Raw genomic sequence first — 27,313 nt, 5'->3', positions numbered from 1 at the left:
ATCTAGTCTGACCTCTTATAAATACACAGGCCATATAACTTCCTTGGATTAATTCCTGTTTGCACTAAAGAAGTGGTTCTCAAAGTTTAGCAACCCAAGGAACCCCATTTAAATTTAAAAAATTTTGCGCACCCCCAAACCTCTCACTCAGCCCCAGGCCCTGCCCCTGCCCCACCCCTACTCCTCCTCTTCCCGCCCCCTCCTCCAAGCACGTCCTGTCTCCGCTCCTCCCTCTCCCTCCCAGTGCCTCCTGCATGCCGCTGAACAGCTGTTTTGCGGCATGCAGGAGGCACTGGGAAAGAGGGGAAGAAGTTGATCAGCAGGGCCAGCAGCCCCCGTCATGACTCGTGGACACCCTGGAGTACCCTCACGGACCCCCAGGGGTCCACGGACCCATTTTGAGAAACCCTGCACTAAAGCATTGGTTCAGGAGATTGTTTCCACCATTTTCGGACCGACTTGTACCTGCCTGAACATGGGCCAAGAACTTCCATGAGAATTGCATTCACTTACATCATGACTTTGATTTCAAGTGTGGAATACTATTCTCAGTTTCCCTACAATAAAAATGTAAGGAGGGCTGGGTTCAAATCTAGGATGTTTTTGCCTTGAATCAGTCCCTTAAAAGAAAACAGCAAATAATCAGAAGTGGAATATTTATAGATAATGGACAGGATCTGGGAAACATGGCAACTTTCCAGAGATTGTGCTGGAATGAGAGTGATAACATTTATTGAGATGCAAATATGCATGAAAAATTAGATAAATCTAGAAACAAAGGTGCAGAACAGGACTGAATTAGCAGTAATTTGAAGCAGAAACTAATCTTTGATTGTTACCATTAAGCAAGCACTGGGTGAATGGCAAGAATCCGTTTAGCTTCTCTGAATTATTACCCACAAAGTCAATAGGTGTTTATCATCAGAGCGAAAGCAGGTTCCTTATCAGCCCCTTTTCTAATGGAGCCGGCTGTTTATTTTGGAAAATGGTGCAGTTCACGGTGCATAGCAAACTGTCACCTGAGTCCCAGAAACACAGATCATGTGCTCTCTTGTTCAATTAGGAGTCAAGTTTACTTAGACATAATGCAAAGGTTTTGCCTTTAGCCTCAAATATGGAAAATCAGTAGGTGATAAATCACAACTCACCTGCTCAAACTTTCATGGAAGAACACTTGACAATGCAACAGGCTTTTTGGATTCTTTTTTGATCCTGGAGAACAAAATATCATGCGCGACTTACATGAAGAGTGCAGGTACAGCACATGAAAAGATAAGCCACAGATTAGAAAGGACTTCTCTCTCTAACTAGTTACCATATACTGGGACGACTTTATTTAACTAGCCTTCTTCTGGAAGGATGGGCCAAAAGGAAGGAATGTAAGGTGGTCTGATTAGTAGGAGTAAGTGTATGTACACTGCGTATCACTTTTGAAGTTGTTCCAATATATGGTAAGTAATTATTTCTAATCCTACTCCCTTGGACAGATTGCAGTTTATATAAATTAGTGGTTTTAATAATATTGCTGATTTTACCCCGGGCAAATACAGTATGACAGATAAGACTGTAACATTATAGTTCTTATGTAAATAAAAGACAAAGATCTAAGCAGAAACTTGGGTTATACAATTGACATATGTATGCTATTTAATTTCTGTAATTAGAACAAGTTCAAAACACCAGATCCTGTCACAGAAAAGTATGTAGGGCAATATCACTTTTAATTGCATTAATGAGAAACTCAGTGAAAAACATTAGCTTTCTCTCTCACAGCCTACCCGTGCATACAAGCTCATGTGTGCACTCATTCACGCACATGCGCACACATTTACAAACACATTTTTTAAAACTACAGCTATTTCAAACTTTTTATTGAAACTCAAACCCAGGGTCTCTGGGTCACTTCCTATGCAAACCTACTTTATTCATAAGGTAAAAAAAGGCTTACTGAGAAAACATATTGAAAACAATAAAAGAACACATGCTAATAAGCTTAGTGGAGTTCATCTCAATACCAATGTAGGCTCTGGCAAGAACAGGCTTTCAACACCCCACTGCAAGGAACTTCCTTGTTGTTACAAGTTAATCAGAGCTTCAGCTCTGAACGAGGGACAAGTCTGATGATGCCTCAGTAGACTGAGTCCTTCTAATCCTCTCCTAGGATTGGGGCCTTCTGTGGACCAGAGGGTCTGTCCTGTCCTGTCCTGTCCATTTGCTGGACCAGGAAGAAGGCCCTGAGTCTGCCTTAACTCCGTGTTTTTATATAAAAGTCCTCTCTATCAGTGGGTCTATGGAGAATCCAGCTTGAACTAGCAGATGCATATCTCCCTTGGAAGGGAGGGGACTTCAAATGCTGAAAACTGAGAAAATTCTTTAGAATCCTCCCTCCCTACTAGAGAAGGTACATACAATGCCATACACAATAGCACTTTTAATACAATGTACCCAAAAGGTATTAATCCTAATTCAATAAGGTTTAATTTAATTCACTGATGCTTATCTTAATTCCATAAGATTTGTTCAGGATATTGTCAGTCTTACACAATATACAAACTCCCAGAACTGTTCTGAGTCGGTTCTCCAAAACCACAACATCCTAAATGAGGTTTGATTTGAATTTAATTAAAAATAAAATGGCCACTTTGGTTCTTCCTTCTTGTCTTTTCAGGAGGACATCACAGGTGAGGGTTTGGGCAAATATACAAGAGAGTAAGGAAACGTGCATTCCCACTGTCTGTACTTTGTGGGTGAAAATCCTGGCTCCATTTGAAGTCAGTGGCAAAACTCCTTCTGAGTTCAGTGGAGTCAGGATTTCACGCTTCCTCTTCAGAAAGTTTTGTGACCTTTACTACAATCCTGAGAGTTTGCATCAAAACTCACAAACCAAGTGAATTTTGCATGGCATTGGGTAGATCTGATTGAATGATTACTTTCAAATAAGATTAACTGAAGCCACTGCTTTGTTAGTGAATCATAAGTAAGGCTTCATATCTGTCACGGCGGTCATGGAAGACACTTTCAGTATTCACAAATACAAAGAAGTTTTCAGAATATTCACATAAATAGGACTTAGTGAACAATATGGCTATGAACTGTGTAAAAAAATTGTGTGTGTTTTTTCCCTCATGTTTGCTGTAGTTACTTATTTCTTGCAGCTCTAATCTGAAACGGCTTCTGTAAATACTCATTGGGTCACCCTTTCTATTGGTGTAATTCTATTGATTCCAATGGAGTTCATGCCAGCAGAGAATTTGACCCATTATCTTTTGGTCTGTTAAGCTATCATAAACAACTTTATTAAATAATGAATGCAGTATATTATCATATGGTAAAGAGGAAAAAGAAACCCCTGGAATTAATTGAAGCAAACAAACAAACTCTTGTAGTATAGTTTTTTTACTCGTGTTGCATATTCTTAACAATAAATAATACTGAATGGTTTGAAATTTAAACCCAGACACACACACACAGAGACACATGCACAGTCAGTAAATTGAAAAAGAAGAGAGCTAATTTTCCGGAAGCTTTCTTTCTTTCTTGCTAAGTGCAGGGCTGCACTCATCTTCCTGGGTGCATTCAGAGAGCTAGAAAAGAATAGCTTTTGCACTGAATGATAGCCAGATATTATTTACTTCATTTGGTCAGAGGAAAGACATTAGACTGTACTCAGCAGATGCATTCTCCTTCCTACACATGTACTACACCTACACAGTCAGTCAATGAAGGGATTCTAGGCACTTGGAAAGGAAAAAAGCTCGAAGTGAGAGTGAAGAGCCATTTTTGAAGCTTTGCCCAGTTTTTCCCTTTGAAAACAGAGAGCAGGATTTCTGTATTTGAATAGTTGTAATGACTGAAGCTCTTATTTAGTCTCTTCATTAAGGACCTTGTTCAGCAGGATATTTAAGTATGTGGGTGCCTAACTTTAAGAACATGAGCAATCACACTGATTTCCGTGGCTTTACTCACATGATTCAAGTCAGGCACATGTCTCGGTGCCCTGTTGAACTGGAATATTAAGGGCCAAATGTTGATGTCATTGCAGCCAATGACAAAACTCCCCAGGACATCAGTGGGACCCAGATTTGCTTAAATTTAATTCCATGGGGTATTTCTCCAAAGGAACTGTCATAGGTTTCTCCCCCACTTGGAGCTTTTGGGTTCACAAGATGGGGACCTGCATGGACTCCCCTAAACTAAAATCCTAGCTTAGATCTGATACGCTGCCACCAGTCAGTTTTCTAAGTGTCTGACACATTGCCTGTTCCCCCAACTTTCCCTGGGGAACACCGATTCAATCTCCCTGACTCTCTACACACAGGGAAGCAGCCCACTTCCCCCCTCCCTCTCTCCTAGCCACTCTGGAGAGATACACACCGATTCAACTCTGTGAATCAACCTCAGGAGGAACTCACTCTTCCCCCCTCCCCTTCCCTTGAATCTCCACAAGAGAAGGAATTAACCAAGTCCAAAGAAAAGAAAAGAATTTATTAAAAAGAACAAAAAAAGAAAGTACACTATCTCTGTCATACCCGGATGGAACAATACACAGAGTCTAACTTATAAACCTGGAGAGAATTCCCCCTCCCCCTTCTTTCTCAGTAAAAGCAAAGTAACAGCAATCAGGAATAAAGAATTTATCCAGCAAACACACAATTGCAAATATAGAAAGCAACTTAAAAGACTAATCCGCCTTTTTAACTAATACTCACTATACTGGATAGTAGGAAATACTCCAAGAGAACTTGGAGACATATCTGGCCTCTCTTCGATCCAAAGACAGCACACAGAGCAAACAAGGAACACAGACAAAGCCTTCCCTCCACAGAGATTTGAAATTATCCTGTCCCTTGATTGGTCCTCTGGTCAGGTGTTTCTCAGGTTACTGAGCTTGTTAACCCTTTACAGGTAAAAGAGACTTTAACCCTTAACTATCTGTTTATGACAGGACCCTATGCAGTTGCCCAATTCTGTGACTTTATGGGGTGTATAAAACCCAGCTGTACGTAGCTGGCTAGGTACTGAGCTGCCTTGTACAGCAGATAGAACAGCTGGTGGATGAACAGCTCTAGAACCAGATTCCCGTTTATGCTCAGGTCCCTTTTCACAGCCCTGGCTGTGGGTGCAATTTACTGTAATTTATTGCCATTCCAAAGCCTCTTTACAGTAGTTTAAAGGGACCTAAGTGTAAACGACAATCAGGCCACCAGGGTAGGGGGAGAGGGACTCAAAGTTTCATTTGTAAATGTAGTTCCTGATTCATTAGGAAATCGAGGCCGAGCACCTCAAAGGTATTTAGGTGCCTAAATTCTATTGATTTCATGATGAACCTTCTTTGCCCTAGTTCCTACCCTCACTCTGACACTCTACTGTGCCACAGGATCCTGTCCCACAGGATCTGTGCAAGGACTGAGGATTCCTCCAGCAGCCTTACACATCTGCTGATGGATCAGGGACTGGGGTGGTCTGTTTTGTTAAAGGGGAAAAAAACAACCCTAAAAGCCCTAAAACATAACTGAATCTAAACAAGCTTTGTGGGCAGAAGGTAGTGTTTGGGGACCACCTGCCCCCACCAGTGGTCAGGGGCACACATTGCTGTGCTGAGTGGGTTTTCCCTTCTTGCTGCCCACTCTTGTCACTGTGAATGTAGAAATACGCAGCTCCTTGTCTCTACCCTGGCTGAGCTGTTAGAAAAGAAGGGGTCTCTTTGGGCCATGCAGCCTCTTTAAGGAATGCTCTGAGTTAACTGCTCTGCTCTAGGGGGCACCTGGATAATTCTCAGTGCTTGCAACGGCATCTCTTAGAGCTCATTTGCCATACAGTCTATGACAGGTAAGCAGCGTCGATGCTGAGAAGTTTCAGGGTAGCAGCCGTGTTAGTCTATATCAGCAAAAAGAACAGGAGTACTTGCGCCACCTTAGAGACTAACAAATTTATTTGAGCATAAGCTTTCGTTGGCTACAGCCCACTTCATCGGATGCATAGAATGGAGCATATAGTCAGGAGATATATATACACATACAGAGAGCATGAAAAGGTGGGAGTTGTCCTACCAAATCTAAGATGCTGAGAAGTCCACTTAATGATCTGCTCCTGGGTTTCTCTAGGTTCTGCAACCATGCAGGTATCTTTAGGGCACAATGTTCAGTAATCTGGATTATTTATTCCACATGTAAAACAGGGCATAAACAAGTGGAGAATGAAGCCTTCATGTTGTAGCAAAACTTTTATTCATAGTTTGAGTATCTTTATTGTCACAGTGAGAGATAAAGTCTTCTCCCTGCTGTGTCTGCCCTTTGATTTGATTCCCACCTTTCCCTTTCACTGTTTCTCTCACTCTTCTCTGTCTTTGGCTATGTCTACTCTGCAAATGAAAGTGTGATTGTAGCATGAGCAGGCATCCGTGTGTTAGCTTTAATCTAGCTAGCACAGAAACAATAGCGTAGACATGGCAGCAGAGGCTTTCAACAGGAGTAAATACACACGATCCCCAATGGCCTTGTAGAGGTAGCCAGCAAAGCACTTACCCAAAGTCCCTGGTGGGTTTGTACTTGGGTTGCTGGCCTGTGTCACCCCTCTACATTACCATTGTTACCCATGCTAGCTCCATGAAAGCTATGCCAACTCCGACTGTAATCATACCTTGCAGTGTAGATATACCCTTCGACGTGTCTCCTCCGAGTTTCTTTCCCTGCAACTATGCCCTATTCTTGCCCCTCTGAAGGATTTGACTCCATCACCCTTTTGCATTTTGTCTGCTAAATTGATCAGCAATAGAACAGTTAATATTAACATTGAAGTGTCAACTTTAGAGCTGAGATCGATACAGGGCAGAGGAGTTCACCCTTCTGAGTCATTATTTCATACACTTGCCAGAGTCAGGCAGACATCATCATGTCTCAGTTCATGTTTGCAGGGTTATCTCTGCAGCTAGAAACACTGGGGTTTTTTTACATGAAAGCTTAGATTCTGGCCAGCAAAAGTATGTCTTGTGGGACACATCATGTGGGCTGGATTCAGATCACTGGCTGTAATAGCTGACATTCCTGATTTAGAAAAAATGCTAGAGTACTTGAAAGGCAACAGAAATTATCCAAAAATTCTTAATCACAGATGATTTAGGGCTACATTTTCAAAATCCCATCCTCCTTTGTTGAGCACAAGTTACCCTTGCTTTTTTGTGTGCCAATAAGTGAATTACAGCAGAGATGCTCTGCACAAACTCTTCTTAGCTTATGTGATTTGAGAGTATCAACCATATTTTCTGGCATGGCTGTTCATTCTATTTATAAGTAATGGGCAACACACATTCAGTTCCAGCAGAATCTAAGTTTGAATACTTTTCTGAAACTTTTCCAGTAGTGCTCAGACCTCTGCAGTCTCTTTGCCTTGGAGAAATAGAAATATCCACCTCTCACACATCTTAGGTTTAGTTTTTCAGTTTCCATTAGGAAACTATTGAGGCAGAATACAGAAAGAAAAGAGAAAGGATGTGAGAAAGTAACATAACATAAATGGTTCCTGCTGCAGTGACTCAGACATCAGCATTGACTGTGGGACTTTGTCATCCTCCTGCCTGCATCAAATTCTGTTGTTGTGCTTTATAGATGGATCAATCCCCTCTGCATTCCAAACACTGTCAAAATAAGATCATCAGTGTAATAAATACTAGCACTAATCCATACACCATTGCCACTGTATTTTGTTCTGGATCTACCACTTCCTGCAGATGGGACCATACTGTCACCCTAACTTCTTTTCTCCCATGGGTGATTATGTGGCATATTTGCTGAAAAAATATGTCTGAGGTGGTGTTGATAATTGAGAAAGCAAGTGGTCTAATCCAGTTGATGGGCAACTAATAATTTACGGTAAAGATGAAAATGTTATTTAGCCATTACTCACATGCTTTTCATAGTCCATTCCACTAAGAGTAGTTACAAGGCTGGCTTTTGGCAATCTATAGGGGCACATTTCATTGCCACTCAGTTTATTATTATACTGCATAAGGCACAGCGACTGAATTGTTACTTTGGGTCCCGCTCAGGTATGTCTACCCTGCAATGGAGCTTTGATTGCTGCACATAGAGATGTAGCCAAGTTAGCATCAATCTAGCCCACCATGACTCTGGGTACTTACTTGGATGGCTAGCCTATGCTGAAACCATTGCTGCTGTGACTTCACTGCTATTGGTACTCACACTAACAAAATCAAAGCTACCTTGGTTATGTCAACACATGCTGCAATCACACTGCTGCATGACTGCAGTGTAGACATACCTTCAGAACCACTTTGTCTAACTCTTGCCACTAACTACAGGTATTTACTTTCATTGATAGTTGGTGGGTGGTTACATTGATTGATGTATGTGGGGGTATTGCTGTTAGCCTTCACCTCCCTGCCAGAGAGAGAAGGTGATTAAACATATTAAGAGGTCAGGTCCAGAGGAACATGTTCAGTTTTTATTCAGCAAATCACTTACTGATGTCGACAGAAATTTTGTCGGATGAAGTACTGTGTAAAACCTGTGTAAGGAACTTAGCTCAGGAGATTAGAACCTACCCAGAGAGACTTTAGACTTCACGGAGTATTGACTCTGGAAAAAAAAAATCTAACAGGCAATCAGGAGGTAATTTCTAACACCTAGGCAACCTACTGTTTATGTTTAATTGAGAGGGATAAGAATCAATCAATGTTACCTTTCATACTGTTTATCATCTCTTACACTCTTGGTCATTCCCAGTTTAATATACAAACCTCTTACTATTACTCAGTTTTAATGGGGTGTTTTCCAGGCTGCCAGACTGCTGGGTATCTTTGATTGGAATTCTGGTAGTTTCCATTTGTACAGCTGTGGAAACATAAATAATATTACTGATTAGCTAAGAAATTTTGTTCTCCAGATTGTTAAATCTACTTCATCTGTGTCAGTTTTTAAACCTAGGTCAAAGACCCGTCTTCTTTTAAATCAAGTGTTTGTATTAGGTTAGGGTTTTTTGTTGTTGTTGTTTAATTAGAAATGGCTTTATGATTTCTTCCTTCGAAATGTTAAGAGATAGTTGCCATGCAAGGTGGAACTGTATACAAATAATCAATAAATCTGTCAGTTTTTTTTTAACTGATTGATTACATGGTAGGTATTCCAGAAGGCTGTGAGTTCCAGCTTGATCAAAGAATAACCAGCTATGCATATAAACCAATCACTATGGCAAAATAAATATTTGAATATAATAAAAGAACCTTTTATACACCTGTAACAAAAATAATAATCAGGCGAAGAAAATAAATTGCACTTTGATAACCACCAAATACTTGGAAATACATGTAACTAACTGGTGCCCAAAAACCATCATGTACACTGAGTAGCAATACAGTACAACACACGTTTGTATATGGAGAAGTTCCTGCTTCTAGCATGTGTAACTAGCTCCCTGATAGCTCCTCTCTGCTGAGCCCAGCTGAAGCCAGGCACAGGAGAGGATTTGGCCCTAAATATCTATTTAGGGTAGTAAAAATGGCTTTCAGGTTAAGACACAAGCATAGAAGTCAAGAGACATGGGTTCTATTGCCAGCTTTGTCATTGAATTCCTTACATCATTTAATTCCTCTGTAAAATTGACTTTCCCGTTTGAAAAGCTAAACTGAAACACATTGTGAGACTCTCAGGCTACATCTACACTATGCACTACTGGTGTGTTCCTCAGGTCATGCACACATACTCAGCTCTCCCTGTACCAGGCTACGTCTACACTAGGTTAGGCTAAGTTGTAGTGTAGATATAGCCTCAAATGGAAGACACTCCGAAAGTACCAAATTTGATATGACCTTTCCCTTTCATAATCTCATCCCATTACACTCATGCACCAACTCGTGTAACTGCTTTCTCCCCATGAAGACAAATTCATCCTTGGTGTAACTCTTATCTTTAATTTGAGTGAGGATGACAGAACATTAGTTAAAATATCTATATTAAGGGACTAATTCTGTTCCGTGTTACACTAGCTCAAATCCAGAGTGACTGTTCAAATCAGTAGAGTTATAATGTATTTGCACCAGTGTAACACACAGCAAAGTCTGATCCAGAGTTCTAATGTCATCTTATAAATCAGTTTTTTTAGCCTCCTGATCATTTCTGCTAGAATTATTGGAACCTCTCCAATTTATCAGTGTGTTTCTGGTACTGAGAGTCTCAGAACTGAATGCCAGGTTTCAGAGTAGCAGCCGTGTTAGTCTGTATCTGCAAAAAGAACAGGAGTACTTATGGCACCTTAAAGACTAACAAATTTATTTTAGCATGAGCTTTCGTGAGCTACAGCTCACTTCTTCGGATGCATAGAATGGAACATACAGACAGGAGATATTTATACATACAGAGAACATGAAAAGGTGGAAGTATGCATACCAACAGGAAAAGTCTAATCAATTGAGATGGTGCAATTAAACCATACCCATATAAAGGGAAGCCTTTAACTCTCATCTCCAAGACATCATTCCATTGTGCTTGCAGCTCATGCCTCTGCATAGGCAATAGCATATATAACTCCGTGGTCATTACATATTATGTGCCTAATCCAGAGAGGCTGTGAGTTGGTTACAGCTATGGAGCATGGTTCTTAAACTGTATATGCAAACTCTTCTTGGCTATGGAGATTCCTGGTTCAATCCCTTGTGATGTTGGCAAGATGGCAGCAATCACACATGCACCTATTGGTAGTGTAGCTGTCAGCTGTAAATTTTATCTGCTCTGCACACCAGGAACGTCTTTTCAAAAATAGGAACTAAGCATTACATCACCCTGCAACACTAGGGATGGACAGTGGGCACACTTATGCACAAGCACTCGTGAGCATTTATAATAAGTAAATTACACACACACATAGAGCACCTGTTAATCATGCTTGGATTAGAGATGGGAATGGGGAACTATATTTTGGGTTTGCAAAAGATCATCAGCTGGGTTTGGTTTTAAAGAACCAAATCAGGGTTCTAGTTTCCAGTTTATCTGACCCACCAAATTTGGAGGGAAAGAGAGAGAGTTGGAAAAAAAGTTTGGATTTTGGCTTATTAGTATTTGGGTCTTTCCAGATGAAAGGCACTTTATCAGTATAAATTAATATGATTATATCTACTGCACTTCAACAAGCTTTTATGTTTTTTCCCTTTTAAAATCATCAGTAGGCTTGGAAGGATTTGATTTTTAAAGGCAAATGTTGATAAACATCAATTTCTTTGTACACACATCGACAGTTAGACAAAGTAAGAAAAATACTGCTGGATCACTTAGAGTTTGATTTAAGACCATTGACTGTATATATTTTGACATATGATGTTGACAATTTGTCTTTTAACGTTCATAAAGATTTAACTTTTTGATTCTCAGTGTCTATTGTCATTAAATAATTATAGTCTAACCACCTTTGCCTGATGCCCCATAATTTTCAGCAACTGTGAAAATGTAAATCAATAAAAGTTAACAAAAATATTTAAACCCCATATTTTTGTGCAATTTAGAAAATTTAAATTGCTAAAAAAATAAAAATAAACATTGATCTTTCTGTCAAAAAGTTATACATATATATATATAGAAAGAGAGAGAGAATTCTGCCAAGCCTAATCATGTCAGTGTGAAATTTTTGGGCTGAGATAATTCAAATCTTATGTGTGTCAATTAGATAATTCATTTGCATATTTAATTACTGTTCCTTTCTTGGCTGTATCAAACTATGAATTTGTAATGCAACATACATTTCTAGGAACTGTTTATTATGTGATCAAACACTGCCTGAAAAAATGGGTGGGTGGGGAGGATGGAGAAATGAAAAAGGCAGAGAAACCAAAGATAACATTTTATTTCATAACAAAAAGTTAGAGTAAAGAAAATCTCACCTTTTTCCCGACTCCAATTAAAAATATTATATCAACATAGTTTGGATTCTAGTTATTCCTTGTGATTTAAAATCAGGATTAAAAAGGATGGGTTTGGGAATTTGTTCTTGTAAAAAATGAATATTTTATGGAAAAATGTTTGTGTAGAAAATGGTTGTTTTTCATCAGAAAAAAATTATGAATAAAAAATGTCAACCATTTCTACTCAGACCGTGGGCTAACAGAGATGAGAGAAATTATAGAACCTATGTCTTCACCCATCCACTATCCTACAGTGCCCTTCCTCTGTCAAACATGCTGACACCTCCCTCATAAGAACATAAGAACATAAGAACGGCCGTACCGGGTCAGACCAAAGGTCCATCTAGCCCAGTATCTGTCTACCGACAGTGGCCAATGCCAGGTGCCCCTGAGGGAGTGAACCTAACAGGCAATGATCAAGTGATCTCTCTCCTGCCATCCATCTCCATCCTCTGACGAACAGAGGCTAGGGACACCATTCTTACCCATCCTGGCTAATAGCCATTTATGGACTTAGCCACCATGAATTTATCCAGTCCCCTTTTAAACATTGTTATAGTCCTAGCCTTCACAACCTCCTCAGGTAAGGAGTTCCACAAGTTGACTGTGCGCTGCGTGAAGAAGAACTTCCTTTTATTTGTTTTAAACCTGCTGCCTATTAATTTCATTTGGTGACCCCTAGTTCTTGTATTATGGGAATAAGTAAATAACTTTTCCTTATCCACTTTCTCAACATCACTCATGATTTTATATACCTCTATCATGTCCCCCCTTAGTCTTCTCTTTTCCAAACTGAAGAGTCCTAGCCTCTTTAATCTTTCCTCATATGGGACCCTCTCTAAACCCCTAATCATTTTAGTTGCTCTTTTCTGAACCTTTTCTAGTGCTAGAATATCTTTTTTGAGGTGAGGAGACCACATCTGTACACAGTATTCGAGATGTGGGCGTACCATGGATTTATATAAGGGCAATAATATATTCTCAGTCTTATTCTCTATCCCCTTTTTAATGATTCCTAACATCCTGTTTGCTTTTTTGACCGCCTCTGCACACTGCGTGGACATCTTCAGAGAACTATCCACGATAACTCCCTCGTCTAACACTCTCTCCAAACCAACACCCAAAAACAAGAAGTTCAGCCCTCAGTTGTCCTCACGTATCCCTGACACAGACAGGACAACCAAACGCCTCAGAAAGTGATCTGTAGTGGTCTGGAAGTGCTTCATTAAGCATACAATGTCCTTTAAGAGCTCAGACTCCTCACCTGTCTCCAGACGGCAAGCTCTGTTGGAAAGGTAGCCCCAGTAGTGGCAGGAAACTGGCAGCTAACTATGCTCCAGCACTGGATCTTATCTATCCTGGGCCATGTATAATATATATAGTGGCGGGTTAAAGGAGGGAGGAATTAATTCCAATTTTTGGCGGGGAAGGAGGAAAACATTTTGTGAATTCCAGTGGCACTCGTCAGCTCCATCCACAAAACAATCCATAAAATAAAATATATATATATTTTTTTGACATTTTCAAAATGAAATGTTTAAAATTTGATTTGAAATTACTTTTTGTTTTGAAATTTGATTTGATTTTATTTAAAAAAAAAAAAGAAATGTCAAAACAAACAAAAAGGCCCTCAAAAAAGGCAAAAAATTTAAACAAAACATTTAGTTTGACCCAAGATGATTTTTTTCAACTTTTCAAGTTTGCCAAAAAAATTTAAAATTTCTGGTAAACCTGAAATTTTATTTTATTTTATTTTTCAGAAGTGCTAGTGAACCAAACAATCAGTTATTCACATGGCTCTACTGGCAGGTTTAAAGTTTGAAAGAATGGAGGCTATTTCTCCAATACACAGCTTTTCGTGTGCTTGTCTGTTTCCTAAGTCAAGGCAAAAGACTAATTGAATTTTTCACTAAATGTGCCATCCTCATCATAACATGGAACAGACACAACACTGACCTCTTTTCATACTGTAGTATCATTTTGTTTCCTATAGTTTGAATGTGCATTCTTGATACCGGGAAAGGTAGCATAACTAATGGCTAATCTTTCCAAATAATCCTCATTAATTCTCCCTAGAATTTCAGAAACAAATTATTTTCATTCTGAGACATCTTGTCTTTGGGATCTTATTTAATTAAAGTTTCAGCTCAGTGCAAATGGAGAACAGAGATAAAATATCCAGCCAATACTTCTTTGCAAAGTCACAAACCCCCAAAAGTCTGACCCACTTTAATGTCGCTCAAATATATTAAATCTAAACCCAGCCCATTCTTCCTCAGAGCTTTCACAAAGTCTCTCAAGAATATTAAGTTCAAAGCCAACAACAACCTTTACTTTATAATGGAACTTCCCTTAGTACTTCTAAGTATATTCCGTTCCCATAAAATAAAATATACACTGCATGTTATAATTTTGTGAAAAGTCTGAAATGAAATGTTTTGATTTTTATGGACTTTTTGAGGGGCAGAGGAGTGTGACCGAAACAATTTGGCCAATTTGACACATATTTACAAAAAGTGGTGGCAGGTTTTCCAGAGCTTTTTGGATAGATGCATATTTGTTATTTTAGTAATCGGAATAAATTGAGTCAAAAAAAAACATTCAATCAATCTGCTTAAAAGTGAGCACATGCTTAATAACCAAGTGGACTTAAGCACATGCTTAAGTACTTTGATAAATAGGAACCATACGTCATGCTCAGCTGATGTAAGATTGTTCCTGACGTGTTATTACTGTGCCCTTTGCACATTCAAGTTTTAAATTACCCAAGTGATGTGGCTTCCATCACTGTCCTTGAGTGACACTTCTACAGTCAAATAGATCTCACTCCTGGGAATGGCTTCCCAATATTTAACTTATATTGACTTTTGCTCAGTTTCATTACCTTTGGACCACCCTAAATAGTTCCCTCTTCCCTTGTTGATACTCATCAAGTACCCATACAATGCACTTGTTTATTTTAAAAGAACTTTTGTTGCTATATGGAAAAATAAATCTCGAATTAGGCCTACTGTACGTCTAGTCATTAATTTTGTCTTTTGCATGAACAAAGCTGTGCTTCCTTCCCCTGGAAATGAATAGCCAGTCCATGCTTTACCATGACAACCCAACACTGGTTGTTGACAGCAAGGCAGCTGGTAATAAAAATCAAACATTGTGTGCGTCATGCTGCCTTTTGCTGTTAATATCATGGAAATAACTCAAAGGCAACAAGTATTTCCACATAATAAAATGGAGTTAAATTTAAAAACACTTAAAATCTGAACAGCTGATTTCCTTTTTAGGTGAATTGTTTTGGTTAATTCCATAAAATATTTCCCAGAAGACTTCATTCTCTCTGAATTTAGCTGTAAAACAAGTATATTTTGATGTTTATTATGTATAAATGTACTTGGGAAAGGGTAGGTGAATAAAGTGTTTTAAAGTAAGGAGAAACTCCTCCCGGGAAGCATATTGAAATGTAATGATCTTGTCTTGAAGTTCTCCTGACTGATTCATTTAAGGCTCACAAGACGCATACTTGAAGTTTACTGAAGTTTAAATGACGTACTGAAGAATTGAGGGGCTGAGGGGGATGCGTTCCCACAATAATTTCTAGTATGGGAGATGGTAAAGAAAGACTGTGAGATGGGAAGGGAAAGAAGAAAAAAGATGATAAAAAATAAAAGAAACGTGGCAGTGAAAGGTGAAGATATCAGCATCTAGTCCCACATCTACCAAAGGACTTAGGCCCCTATCTCCCACCTTAGACACCTAAGTCAAACTTTTAGGAACCACTGAGATCCTCAAAACCTGCCACTGAACTCTGGAGGTGCCTAAAATCCTTTGATGCCTAATTTTTTGCTGCTGGATATGCTCAAAATGCCTCAGGGTAGGTGCCCAGGTGCCTGTCTCATAACTAAGTCCAGAACAATCCTCAAGTCAGATAAAGATAGACAGGTCAATGCCTATGTTACCTATGAGTCCTGATCCGGTAGGTGTTCTCAAAGCATGCCTCCTAGTCCACACAAAAAGCTGTGGGGGAGGAGGAGGTCTCCCTTACATATTTTAGCCTAGTGATTTAGGCACTGATCTGCTATATAAGATGCCCCAAATCAATTCCCCCATCTGCCTGATGAGAAGAAAGGGTTTGAACACAGGTTTCCCATCTCTCAGGTGAGTGCATGTGAAATGCCTAAGTCCCTTAGGGGTCTATATGGCCCACTGTAGGCACAAATTTGGATCCAAATGTCCTGAGCACCCACAGCATCAGTAGCAACTAACCATAGCTATGAATGCTCAGCACCACTGAAAATCGGGCCTAGGTAAACCAGGACACAGGTAACAATAGCTAAGGCCTATTATATTCTCTTGTCTTGGCCACACACAGATTTATATAAACAGAGAAACCTTGAGTAGAAGTAGGGAGTTATTTTACCTCTGTCTTTGGCACTGGTTGAGCTACTGCTGGAGCACTGTGTTCAGGTCTGGTGTCCACAATTCATGAAGGATGTGGATAAACTGAAGAGGGTTCAGAGAAGAGCGACAAGAATGATTAAAGATTTGGAAAACACGCCTTATAATGATAGACTCGAGGAGATCAATGCATTTACCTTAACAAAGAGAAGGATAAGGGATGACTAGATCACAGTCTATAAGTACCTACATGGGAATCAGACATTTGATAATAGAGGGCTGTTCAGTCTAGAAGAGAAAGCTATAACAAGATCCAGCTGCTGGAAGTTGAAGCTAGACAAATTCAGATTAGAAATAAGGCACATTTTTAAGGGTAATTAACTATTGGAACAACTTACTGAGGGTTGTGGATTCTCCATTGCTGGAAATTTATAAATCAAGACAGGATATTTTTCTAAAAGAAAAGCTTTAGTTCAACATAATTAATTCAGAGAAGTCCTATGGCCTGTGTTATGCAGGAGGTTAGACTAGAGGGTCACAATGGTCCCTTCTGGCTTTATAATTTATGAACTTACTAAACAAAATAAAATGTAATAATAACACTACTATATATTTAATATATTTAAGGATTTAAAGTGCTTTACAAGTAGGAATGATTTAAAATCAATGTGGTCTTGGACACTTAAAGTTATGCAACAAAATCTATCTAGAGTTGGTGAACCAATGGTGTGGGTGGCTTAGCAATTCTGAAAATCAGGCTACTTTTTAAAGTTATTAAATGCAGATTAATGTTTGAAATCTTCAAAGCAGCTTAGGGGATTTAGACACATATCCTCTTTTCACTTTAAAGGAAGATCCGTGTCTCAGTCCACTGGACTGTTTGAAGAATCTCAGTCTAGGTGTCTAACTTTAAACAATTTAGAAAATTTCATACTAAGCCACATGTCGAGTCTGTGGTGAAAATTGATGTTATAGCCCTGACTGCCAGTCGAGTGTCTTACCCACAAGAATGTCATTGCTACCCTTCTCTTCATTTTAAATTAGGGATGAGATCATTCCATATATCAATGTCCTTCATTTTCCAAATCCAATAATTTAGTGTGAAGGACTTCAAAGCACAAAATAAATGCAGTTGTGGCAGACAGAACTAATCATGTCAATTGGAAAATAACTGTTAACTGCCTCATTACCACTTAATGTGTCGGGTAGCTTTGAATGCACCTGGAAGGTAATAAAGAGGTGTCAGTATTATTCATATCTTTTAATTGCTTCCATTAACATTTTTTTCTATCCTGTGGGCAAAATAGTGCCACTTCACTGATTATACCAGGGATACTGGAGACATAGCAGTACAGAATCAAATATAATCCCAACCACCCGTTGCCATCTTATAGCTATAAGCAACACTACAACTTGGCAATAAAACCTATTTACTGTTAAAATTAAAATTGCTTTTAACCGTTTTATAGCATGCAGACTATTAAAATAATTATATCAGGCTGCAGCTGTTCTTTCAACATTTGTGGAACAGCAAAGAAGAAAAGAAAGACTTAGAAGAGAGTAAGCAGTAAAACCAAAGAACACATTCCCTCAAGAGGTGGAATAGGAGTACCGAGAAAGGTGTGGGTTCCCTAAAAGGGACAGTTACTGGAAAAGTAAAAAGTATTTCATTATTTAACTCCTTGCACATATGTATTTTACATCTATGCAAATCAGTCCTGCAGGTCTGAAAAGCCTCCATCTTTATTCTTTTGCACCACTTAAAATATTGCTCCCTGAGATTGGTTCGTTGCAGAAAATATCTGAATGAGTCTTCAGAGCTGACTTGGTATTGTGCTGGCTGCCCTGAAACAAATATGCTGTGTCTTTGTGTAACCAACGGGTGAGTGCATGGTGGCCCTGATCCATAGAAGATATGAATTGTTACAGGCCCCAAAAGCAGAGCTTTACCTCATGCTGTAACAGCTCATGCTTTTTGCTACTGAGGTCCCTGGTGTGTCGCGGCCAAAAGGGAAGCCATCACAATTGTAACTGTGTTCTGAACTGTCTGGCCCCAGTTCCTTGCTTTGACTGAGCACCTCAAGTTATTATTACTTGTTATCTGTATCAGGGTAGAACCTGGTAATCCCAATGAAGGATCAGGGCCCTATGTGTAATAGACACTATACACAAAGTGTCCTCCGGACACCGGGCAGTGCAGGTGCAGTCCCTGGCGTACACTGCTGCTGGCGGCCCCTGGAAAAAGGCCAGGGGAAGGGAGCGGCAGGCCCGAGGGCCTCAGTTCTCACATGCTGCTGCAGCCACAGGTCCCTTTGGCAGCGAACAGGAGCAGCGGCGGGGCAGGTAACCCAGTGGCCATGGCTGGGACTGCCCCAGACCCGAGGCCCCCCCCCCACACACATCAGCAGCCCCCCCTCAAACCCTTTGCCCTGACTCCTGCACCAATCCCCATCCCCACCTGCACCCCTCGCACCAAACAGAAGCTGCCCCAGGTAAGCGCTCCACACCCCAACCCTCTGCCCCAGCCCTCATCCCCCTTCCACATCCTAACTCCTGGCCAGACCCCACACCCCAACCCCCACCCCGCTCCTGCACCCTAACTCCCTCCCAGACCCCAGACCCCAACCCTGAGACCCCTCCCACATCCTAACTCCTCGCCAAACCCTGCACCCCAATGTTTTTGTTTTTGTTTTTTAATAAAGCGCTCTTATCCAAAGCACTTTACAATAGTTAGCTAACGGTACAAACACTATTTGGAAAGATCATTAAGTGGTCCGCCGAGACCCTTAGCAATTTTCAAGTGGTCTGTGGAAAAAAAGATAGACTACAAAAACAATCAAGTTACCTCACTTTATTTTCATTTACTTCCTGTTACTAATAATATAGGAGAAGGATGAAGAAAAAAAGAATGAAAAACAGAGATGGGGGAGATAAGAGAGAATGCTGGATGGCCTTTCTTAAGCGCTGGATGGCTTAGGGGGACTGGCAATGGTGCCTTTTACACAGTGGCGGATGTAGCGTTAGTGGGGCCCTGTGCTCAGCTTCATTTTTGGGGCCCAGCATATTTAACACAAGTAAATTTGTATTCCTTGGTCATACGGTTAAACAGATCATCTGCACCTGACTCTGTCTTAAACTTATAACATACATAATGAAAAATGTTTTTTCTTAAATTCAATGGGTTGAAACTGTTTTGAATTATGTGGAATAAATGTACAGCCGTAATATGTAATTATCCATTACCAAACAGTTGGATATTAATTTTATAACCTGTTCAAATTATCCACTTATTTGCTAACTAGAACAAATAGATATTATTAAATTATCATATTTCCCTTTTAAAAATTAAACTGTCTAATCTTTCTTTATTGTGTTTGTATTAAATATAACAGTTGCAGAAGAAAAAGATTAGAGATGTGACCAGAAATCACAGTTTGTACAACTTTATAATAGAAATGAAGTGAGTTAACAAAGGGTATTTCCATGCTAGGGATGAGATTCTGCTCTTATTTGCTCAGAGGCAAAGCTGGACAAATTCTGTTGAACTGCTCCAGATTTGCACTGGAACAAAGGGCTTGGCTGCTGGCACTAGGAGAATTTGCTACCTTTGGGTTATGTTCCTATCAACTAGTGAAGGAGAAATTAAAACTAACTCATCCTCATTTTTGAAGATTTCTCCAAAGTTTGGATGTTTGTCTGAACATCTGAGACCAGATGGTATTATGCACCAATGCCACTGCAGGGCTGTGATGTCAAGGCACACATCCAATGGGCTGTGCCCATTGCTTGTATCCTATTTATTTGTATAATCAATTGCTTCCTTCTGCTCTTTCCTTATAGTTTTTATAACCACCTGCTGTCCATACTCTCAGGCTTAGTTTGTAAGCTCTTTGGGGGAAAAGAATATCTTTTTTGTGTTATGTGTTTGTAGAGTAACCATGCATCTGACGAAGTGGGTATTCACCCACGAAAGCTCATGCTCCAAAACGTCTGTTAGTCTATAAGGTGCCACAGGACTCTTTGCCGCTGCACAATGAGGTCCTCACCTCTAGGAGTCACCACAGTACACATAATGAATGTTGCAAACTGTCACAGCTTCATTGACAGTCAACTTGCAGGAGCTGAAGCCTGGACCCGGGAAGTCAGCAGCCTTTGATTGGGCATGCCATCTTATTAGAGCAGGCTTTCATGCAAAAATTTCTGGCACTTCCTTTTTTCAGGAAGGCGTGGCTATATGTCCCAGGCTCAAAAAGAGCATCTCATGGAATTTCAGTCCTTCCAGTAATAGTTCTACTTGGAACCAGTAAAGTAAAGAAAAAAGAAGTTAGCTGAACATTTCACAGCCTTCAGAGGGGTTCAGTTCAAATTTCAGTTGGTTGAAACTCAGAATTTCCATTGTATGGGAAATTCTGACATTTCAAAATTTCCTTTTGTCCTAAATCAGAACAAAATTGAAACTTCAAAATTTCTGCAAAACAAAAATTTCTGATAAAAATTGCATTGGAAATCTCATAACGGCCTTATTGAACCATTTTGATATGGTTAAGTTTATCATTTCCGCCAATATAAAATATAATTATAATATGTATGGAGCTACTAGCACCATCTATTATTAAAATTGCCCAATACTTCCCATTTTAAGACGCACATTTCAATTGCTTATTATAGTATACGTCAAAATGAAATTCTAAACAATATCTTCCAGTGTGTGTGCAGTGTTGTAGCTGTGTTGATCCCAGGATACTAGACAGACAAGGTAGGTGAGGTAATATCTTTTATTGGACTTCTGTCCATGAGAGTGACAAGTTTTCAAGCTTACACAGAGCTCTTCTTCAGGTCTGGAATACTATGTCAAAGTTAGCAGTGACACTCAGAGTTAGTTTCACAGATCTGAAGAAGAACTTTGCATAATCTTGAAAACTTGTCTCTCTCACCAACAGAAGTTAATGCAATAAAGGATATTACCTCACCCACCTTATCTCACTACATTCAAAATAAAGGACTTTGACCTTATCAAAATGAAACATTTCAATATTTTTTGTCAAAAATTTAAATGAAATCTACACATTCCCGTGAAACATTTCAATTTTGTTGAATTTTCTGATAGAAAACTGTTCTGTCCAAATATTTTTTGAATGAGCTCTCACTCAGATTCAGTTTTAGCATTGGGCAGGATATCAAGGGGGTTGCTCATGTAATCTCCATGCCTGATTTTAACATTGAAAGGGGGGAAAATCAAGAAAGAAAAGATACAGCAATGGAGAAAGGAACAGCAGTGGCTAGGAGAACGGACATTAAGAGGAAGTATAGTGCTGATACCAGACAGATCGGTGATACTGGCAGTAAAATGACAGCACCCCATTGGGCGAGGAATGTGGGCAATTTCAAGCAGCAACAATTAAGATGTTTGTACAATAGTCCAAGGAGCCGGGGTAACAAATTGGAGGAACTAGACCTATGGGTGCAGGAAGTGAAACCAGATATTATAGGGATAACAGAAACATGGTGTAATAGTAGTCATAACTGGAGTACAGGTATTGAAAGCTATGTGCTGTTCAGGAAAGACTGAAATAAAGGCAAAGCTGGTGGAGAAATATTGTATATGAATAATGAGGTAGACTTTAAAGAAATTAGAAGTGATGGAATGGATAAGACAGTCTGTCTGGGCCAAAATCACTTTGGGGAAGAAAGCTACTATAGGTTCCTCTGGGATAGTGCATGGGGTCCACTACAGACCATCAATATCCGATTTGGGTATGGATAAAGACCTCTTTAATATTTTGAATGCAATAAATACAACAGGGAACTGTGTGTTTATGGTAGACTTTAACTTCCCAGATATAGATTGGAGAAAAAGTGCTACTAATAATAGTAAGGCCCAGATTTTCCTGGATGTGATAGTTAACAGATTTCTTCACCAAATAGTTGCTGAACCAACAAGAGGTGATGTCATTTTAGACTTGGTATTGGTGAATAGAGAGGATCTCATAGAAGAACTGCTTGTAGAGGACAACCTTGGTTTGAGTGATCATGAGCTAATTCTGTTTAAACTAAATGGAAGGATAAACAAAAATAGGCCTGCAACGAGGGTCCTTGATTTCAAAAGGGAATTAGTTAGGAAAGTGGACTGGACTGAAGAACTCAAAGATCTGAATGTGGAGGCTTGGAATTACTTTAGGTCAAAGTTGCAGAAGCTATCTGAAGCCTGCATCCCAAGCAAGTGGAACCATTTGTAGGGAAAGGTTGCAGACCAAGCTGGATGAGCAAGTGATTAAGAGAAAGCAGAAAGCCTACAAGGAATGGAAAATGGGATGGACCAGCAAGGAAAGCTACCTCTTGGAAGTCAGAAAGTGTAGGGGAAAAGTGAGAACTACCAAAAACCAAGCAAAGTTGGATCCTGCAAAGGGAATTAAAACCAATAATAACAAATTCTATAGTCATATAATAAGAAGAAAACAAAGAAAGAAAAAGTGTGGCCACTAAACACTGAGGATGGGGTGAAGATTAAAGATAATCTAGGACTGGCCCAACACCTAAACAAATACAGTAACTCAGTTTTTAATGAGGCAATGAAGAGTTTATGGGTAGTGGCAGAGTGGCTAATAAGAACGAGGACATGGAAGAAGAAATTTTCACATCTGAAGTGGAAGTCAAACTCAAACAGCTTAATGGGACTAAACTGGGGGATAATCTCTATCCTAGATTATTAAAGGAACTGGCACATGAAATTGCAAGCCCAATGATAAGGATTTTTAATGAGTCTGTAAACTCATGAATCATACCCTATGACTGGAGAATTCCTAATAAAGTTCCTATTTTTAAGAAAGGGAAAAGAGTGATCCAGAAAACTACAGACTTGTTAGTTTGACCTCAATTATATGCAAGGTCTTGGAACAAATTTTGAAAGAGAAGGTAGTTAAAGACATAGAGGTAAATGGTAATTGGGATAAAATACAGCATGGTTTTACAAGACGTAGATCGTGCCAGACCAACCTCATCTCCTGTTTTGAGAAGATAACTGATTTTTTAGCCAAAGAAATACAGTAGATCTAATCTACCTGTATTTCAGTAAGAAATTTGATACAGTTCTGCAAGGGAAATTATTAGTTAAATTGGAGATGATGGGGATTAATGTGAGAATTGAAAGGTGGATAAGGAATTGGTTAAAGGGAAAGACTACAAAAGGTTATACTGAAAGCTGAACTGCCAGGCTGGAGGGAGGTTACTAGTGGAGTCTTGGGACCAATCTTATTTAAGATTTGTATTACTGACCTTGGCACAAAAAGTAGGAGTGTGCTAATAAAATTTGCAGATGACACAAAGTTGGGAGGAATTGCCAATATGGAGGAGGACTGGGATTTCATACAAGAAGATCTGGATAACCTTATAACGTGGAGTAATAGAAATGGGATGAAATTTAATAGTGCAAAGTTCAAGTTCAGGCATTTAGAGATTGACAACAAGAATTTTTGCTCTAAACAGGGGACATATCAGTTGGAAGTGACAGAGGAGTAGAAAGACCTGGGTGTATTAGTTGATCACAGGATGACTATGATCCACCAATGTGATGAGGGCTCTCTCACCTCCCAAGTGTGTTCCCTAATTGCTGGGCTATTGTAAGGCATAGTGTAAGGCACTGCATAGTGTATGAACTTTTTGGACAACCACAGAGTGGTCTCAGAGGTGGTAATTTTAGACTCTCTGTACCTTTGTTGGCTGAGGTTGCTGTGGTATAGGGGCACACATTTTAGTTTGAACTCTGTTTCATTCAGAACCCTGAATCTTTCTGCGCTGTGTTACTGATAGATTTGTAATACCTGAGGTAATAAAGAATCCTGCGACTTTAAAGAACCGAATCTGAGTTTTGAAGTGTGTTACACTATCAAGGATGCTGGAGTAGGCACTGTTGACACTGTTCCATTTTATATAAAATACTTAAATATTCATTGGGCCAGAGAGAGTGAGTGAGAATGACTCTATAACTTAATGGTTAGTGCACTCACCTGAGAGATTCAGGTTCCAGTTCCTGCTCCAGTGACTATGTAACTATTTTATACAAAGTGCAACAGTTTCAACAGGAAATCTTGAGACGAACAGGCCCAAGATGTCTTTCAAACCAACTAAGTTATCTATCTTTTAAAACAGTCCTTCCTGTATTTTAATTAGGAAAAAAATCCTGGTGCTTTTTATCATCTTTTCTGTTTTATCACCCATTTCTGACATGAATCATAAAATCACTGAGCTGGCAGAATTAGCTTCTCAGTGCCTGCTATCACTCAGAATTAATGTTTGTATCACTTTAACACAATTAATTATTAATCATTTCAGCACAGTATAATTGGCGTTTTTGTCAAAATTTACCGAATTAAAAAGAAAGTTAAGGGGAAGCAATTCTGCTATACTTCTTGGGTAAAATCTTGGACCCATTGCTACTGACTTCACTGGGGCAGGATTTCATCTCATGGCTTTGTGACAGATATTGCAATCACAAGCCATACTTTTGGGCAGCATAGCATATTAAGTTTATGAATCACTGTGGCTGTATGCAAGTCCAAGAGACAGGGTTACTACAGATTATCCAGGAACCAAAATCACATGGGGAGGCGTGAATACATTGTTTTTTTCCAGAGATCAACTGAGAAAGGGCTTTTACTATAGAATGCTGGGTTTAAATTGACTTGGGGCCTTCTTTCTGATCCACCAAAACAGACAGGACCTACTATCCAAGGAGAAGGCTCAATGCTTGCCAACAACTTGGAATGACTTTGGCCTATTAGAGTTCCATAAGATTGATGGGAGACCTCTGGTAAGTTTTTAACATGCATGTCGGAACTTTTGTTATTTTTATATATTTTCTCTGTAATGCTTTTACTTTAGGAATAAATGTGCATGCTTAGAAAAAGCTACATGGCAACTTATAACTGCTGGCAATACACTAGTCATAGCCTTCAGAGAGAAAGCAATGCACAGACACTGTCTGTTAGGCCAAAGGGCTTGCAGCAGGTATCATTGTGTAAGGTAGGGAGCTGTGCAGCTTTAAAAGTCTTTAGTCATAAGGGAGTGGGGAAACGGTCCCTGATCAGAGACAGGTGATGGCTGACCGGGCACTACTGGAGTGAACCCCGGAGAGGTGGGACAGGAGCAGTTGCCCTGAAACTGTGACAAATCTTTAGTTTGAAAATTGTCTTTATATTTAAAATGGAGTTGATATTTGATGCTTAAGCCATTTCCTTTGTAAATCCAAATGACATAAATGAAAGATGGGTGAACATCTAAATATTGGAAGGTTTGGTTCAGAGAAGCCCCTATTAGTTTGGATTCTGACTCGAAGATCTCTTGGGTCTGTAAAATGTAGAGAGAAATCTCACAATAATAGACAGTTTCTCTTGGGATTTCTAGAGACTTCCTGCTTCTAACTTCACCAGCAGCTTTGGGGTCTTTCAGCACTTCTAAGCCTACCTCTGGCTGGAATCAGGAAGTGCAGTTATGTGGGTAAATGCATTTCTTGCTGAGATTTGAAATGCGTTCTGAGTTCTCATTCGCAAAACTAGTGCCAGGCTTTTTTTTTTTTAATCTACCAATCAGTGGGCTAAAGGGATGACTGTGTAAAATATTCACACAGAACTCTGAAGAAACCAGAAACTAGGCTCGATGGAGCAGATGTGTTCATGTTTAAGAGGTCCCAGGCATGCAATCCTGTTTGTTTATCCAAGTAGCCTTTGCCTTCTAATTTTGAGATGAAACCTCCTTGCATGCTGAAATCCGTAGTCTCCATGCACGATATCACCATGTGAAAGATGAAGATGATGGCACACCAAAGTGAAACAGCTTTGCTTGTTAGAAGCTGCATTTTGGTCATACTTGGTTGGTCTGTTGTATAGGTATTGGTTTGTCTATCTACCTACCTTAAAAGTTGCCATGTCATTAAAAAATAATTCAGTCCAGAGATTTAATTTTCTGACCAGATAGACTTTTTAAATATGTCCTTCCATCTTTCAGAGCAGCTACAAACTGACTGACATGGCTTGAATTTTGAAAGAACTATGAAGGCAAGCTGTGGGAAAGTATACTTGAGAAATTGTTAAAGTCTCCTTGAACAGAACACACGTTTCAATCCATTTTAAAGTCTAAAGACAGAACTGAAAAAACATTCATTATCTCAGATCTCTGCAAGTGAAGAACTGAAACAACTGAGCACCGTGACAAATATTTCAAAACTTTCCCAATCATCATATCAACCAGCTCCCTTTCAGAATATTAAGATGGATTTTGACAAGAAAAATGATTAAAAACACAATCTTATTTCCATGGGATTGGCCATTGATTCTTTTTAGTGATTCAAATTTAATTTGTCACCCATTTCTTTTTTCATGTAAAATATAGTGCCAAGACATTCAGAATTGATGTATTTCCAGGAAACATCCTGATGGACATATATCATTAAATTAAAATGTGGTACATTGGTGTTTATAAATCATTTTAGTTCTAATGTAAATGCAAATTACTCATATGTGGAAAATCTGTAGGATAATCATAGCCATTTCTTCTAATGACTATCAGTCAATAAATCAAAATGTTTCCAGTGTCAGATATTTCTAGTAGACTTGCACATTCTGCAGAATCAACAGTTGGTGACAGAGTTGATAGCTGGTTGCAAGGAAGTTATGGTCTGATTTAGCCAGTATCTATGCAATAGCCTTTTTTAGTCATGTGGTGCATTAGATCTTGCTATGGTGAGATCTTAGCATTTTCACCAAATTAGTTCACTTAGATACTTGTATTGTGAAAATGGTCATCACCTTTCTGAAACTACATCCTGGACTATAGACCAACACATTGTGCACTGACTGACTGTGTGAATCCTTCTGGTGTGCTAAAAGTTCCCCAGTTTGTGTTGGTATGCTCCCTTTTCAAATAGTACCACATTAACAGGTACAAGGGAACTTTTAGTGCGCACTGGCAAATTAGTGTGTGACACAATAGACTAAAATTTATTCCAGCTGGAGAGCACTA

General features: G+C 39.4%; 1 long non-coding RNA gene across 1 annotated transcript; it reads left to right on the top strand.

Annotated features, from left to right (window-relative positions):
• Positions 1-1,092: 1,092 nt before the first annotated feature.
• LOC123373443 lies at positions 1,093-26,860 on the top strand. Its single transcript, XR_006580726.1, has 3 exons — positions 1,093-1,255; positions 25,010-25,106; positions 26,300-26,860. It is a non-coding gene; the product is annotated as an uncharacterized LOC123373443 (long non-coding RNA).
• Positions 26,861-27,313: the final 453 nt, after the last annotated feature.

Source organism: Mauremys mutica, chromosome 6, assembly GCF_020497125.1.
Source record: "Mauremys mutica isolate MM-2020 ecotype Southern chromosome 6, ASM2049712v1, whole genome shotgun sequence".
NCBI lineage: Eukaryota > Metazoa > Chordata > Testudines > Geoemydidae > Mauremys > Mauremys mutica.
This window is presented reverse-complemented; position numbering and strand designations above follow the sequence as displayed.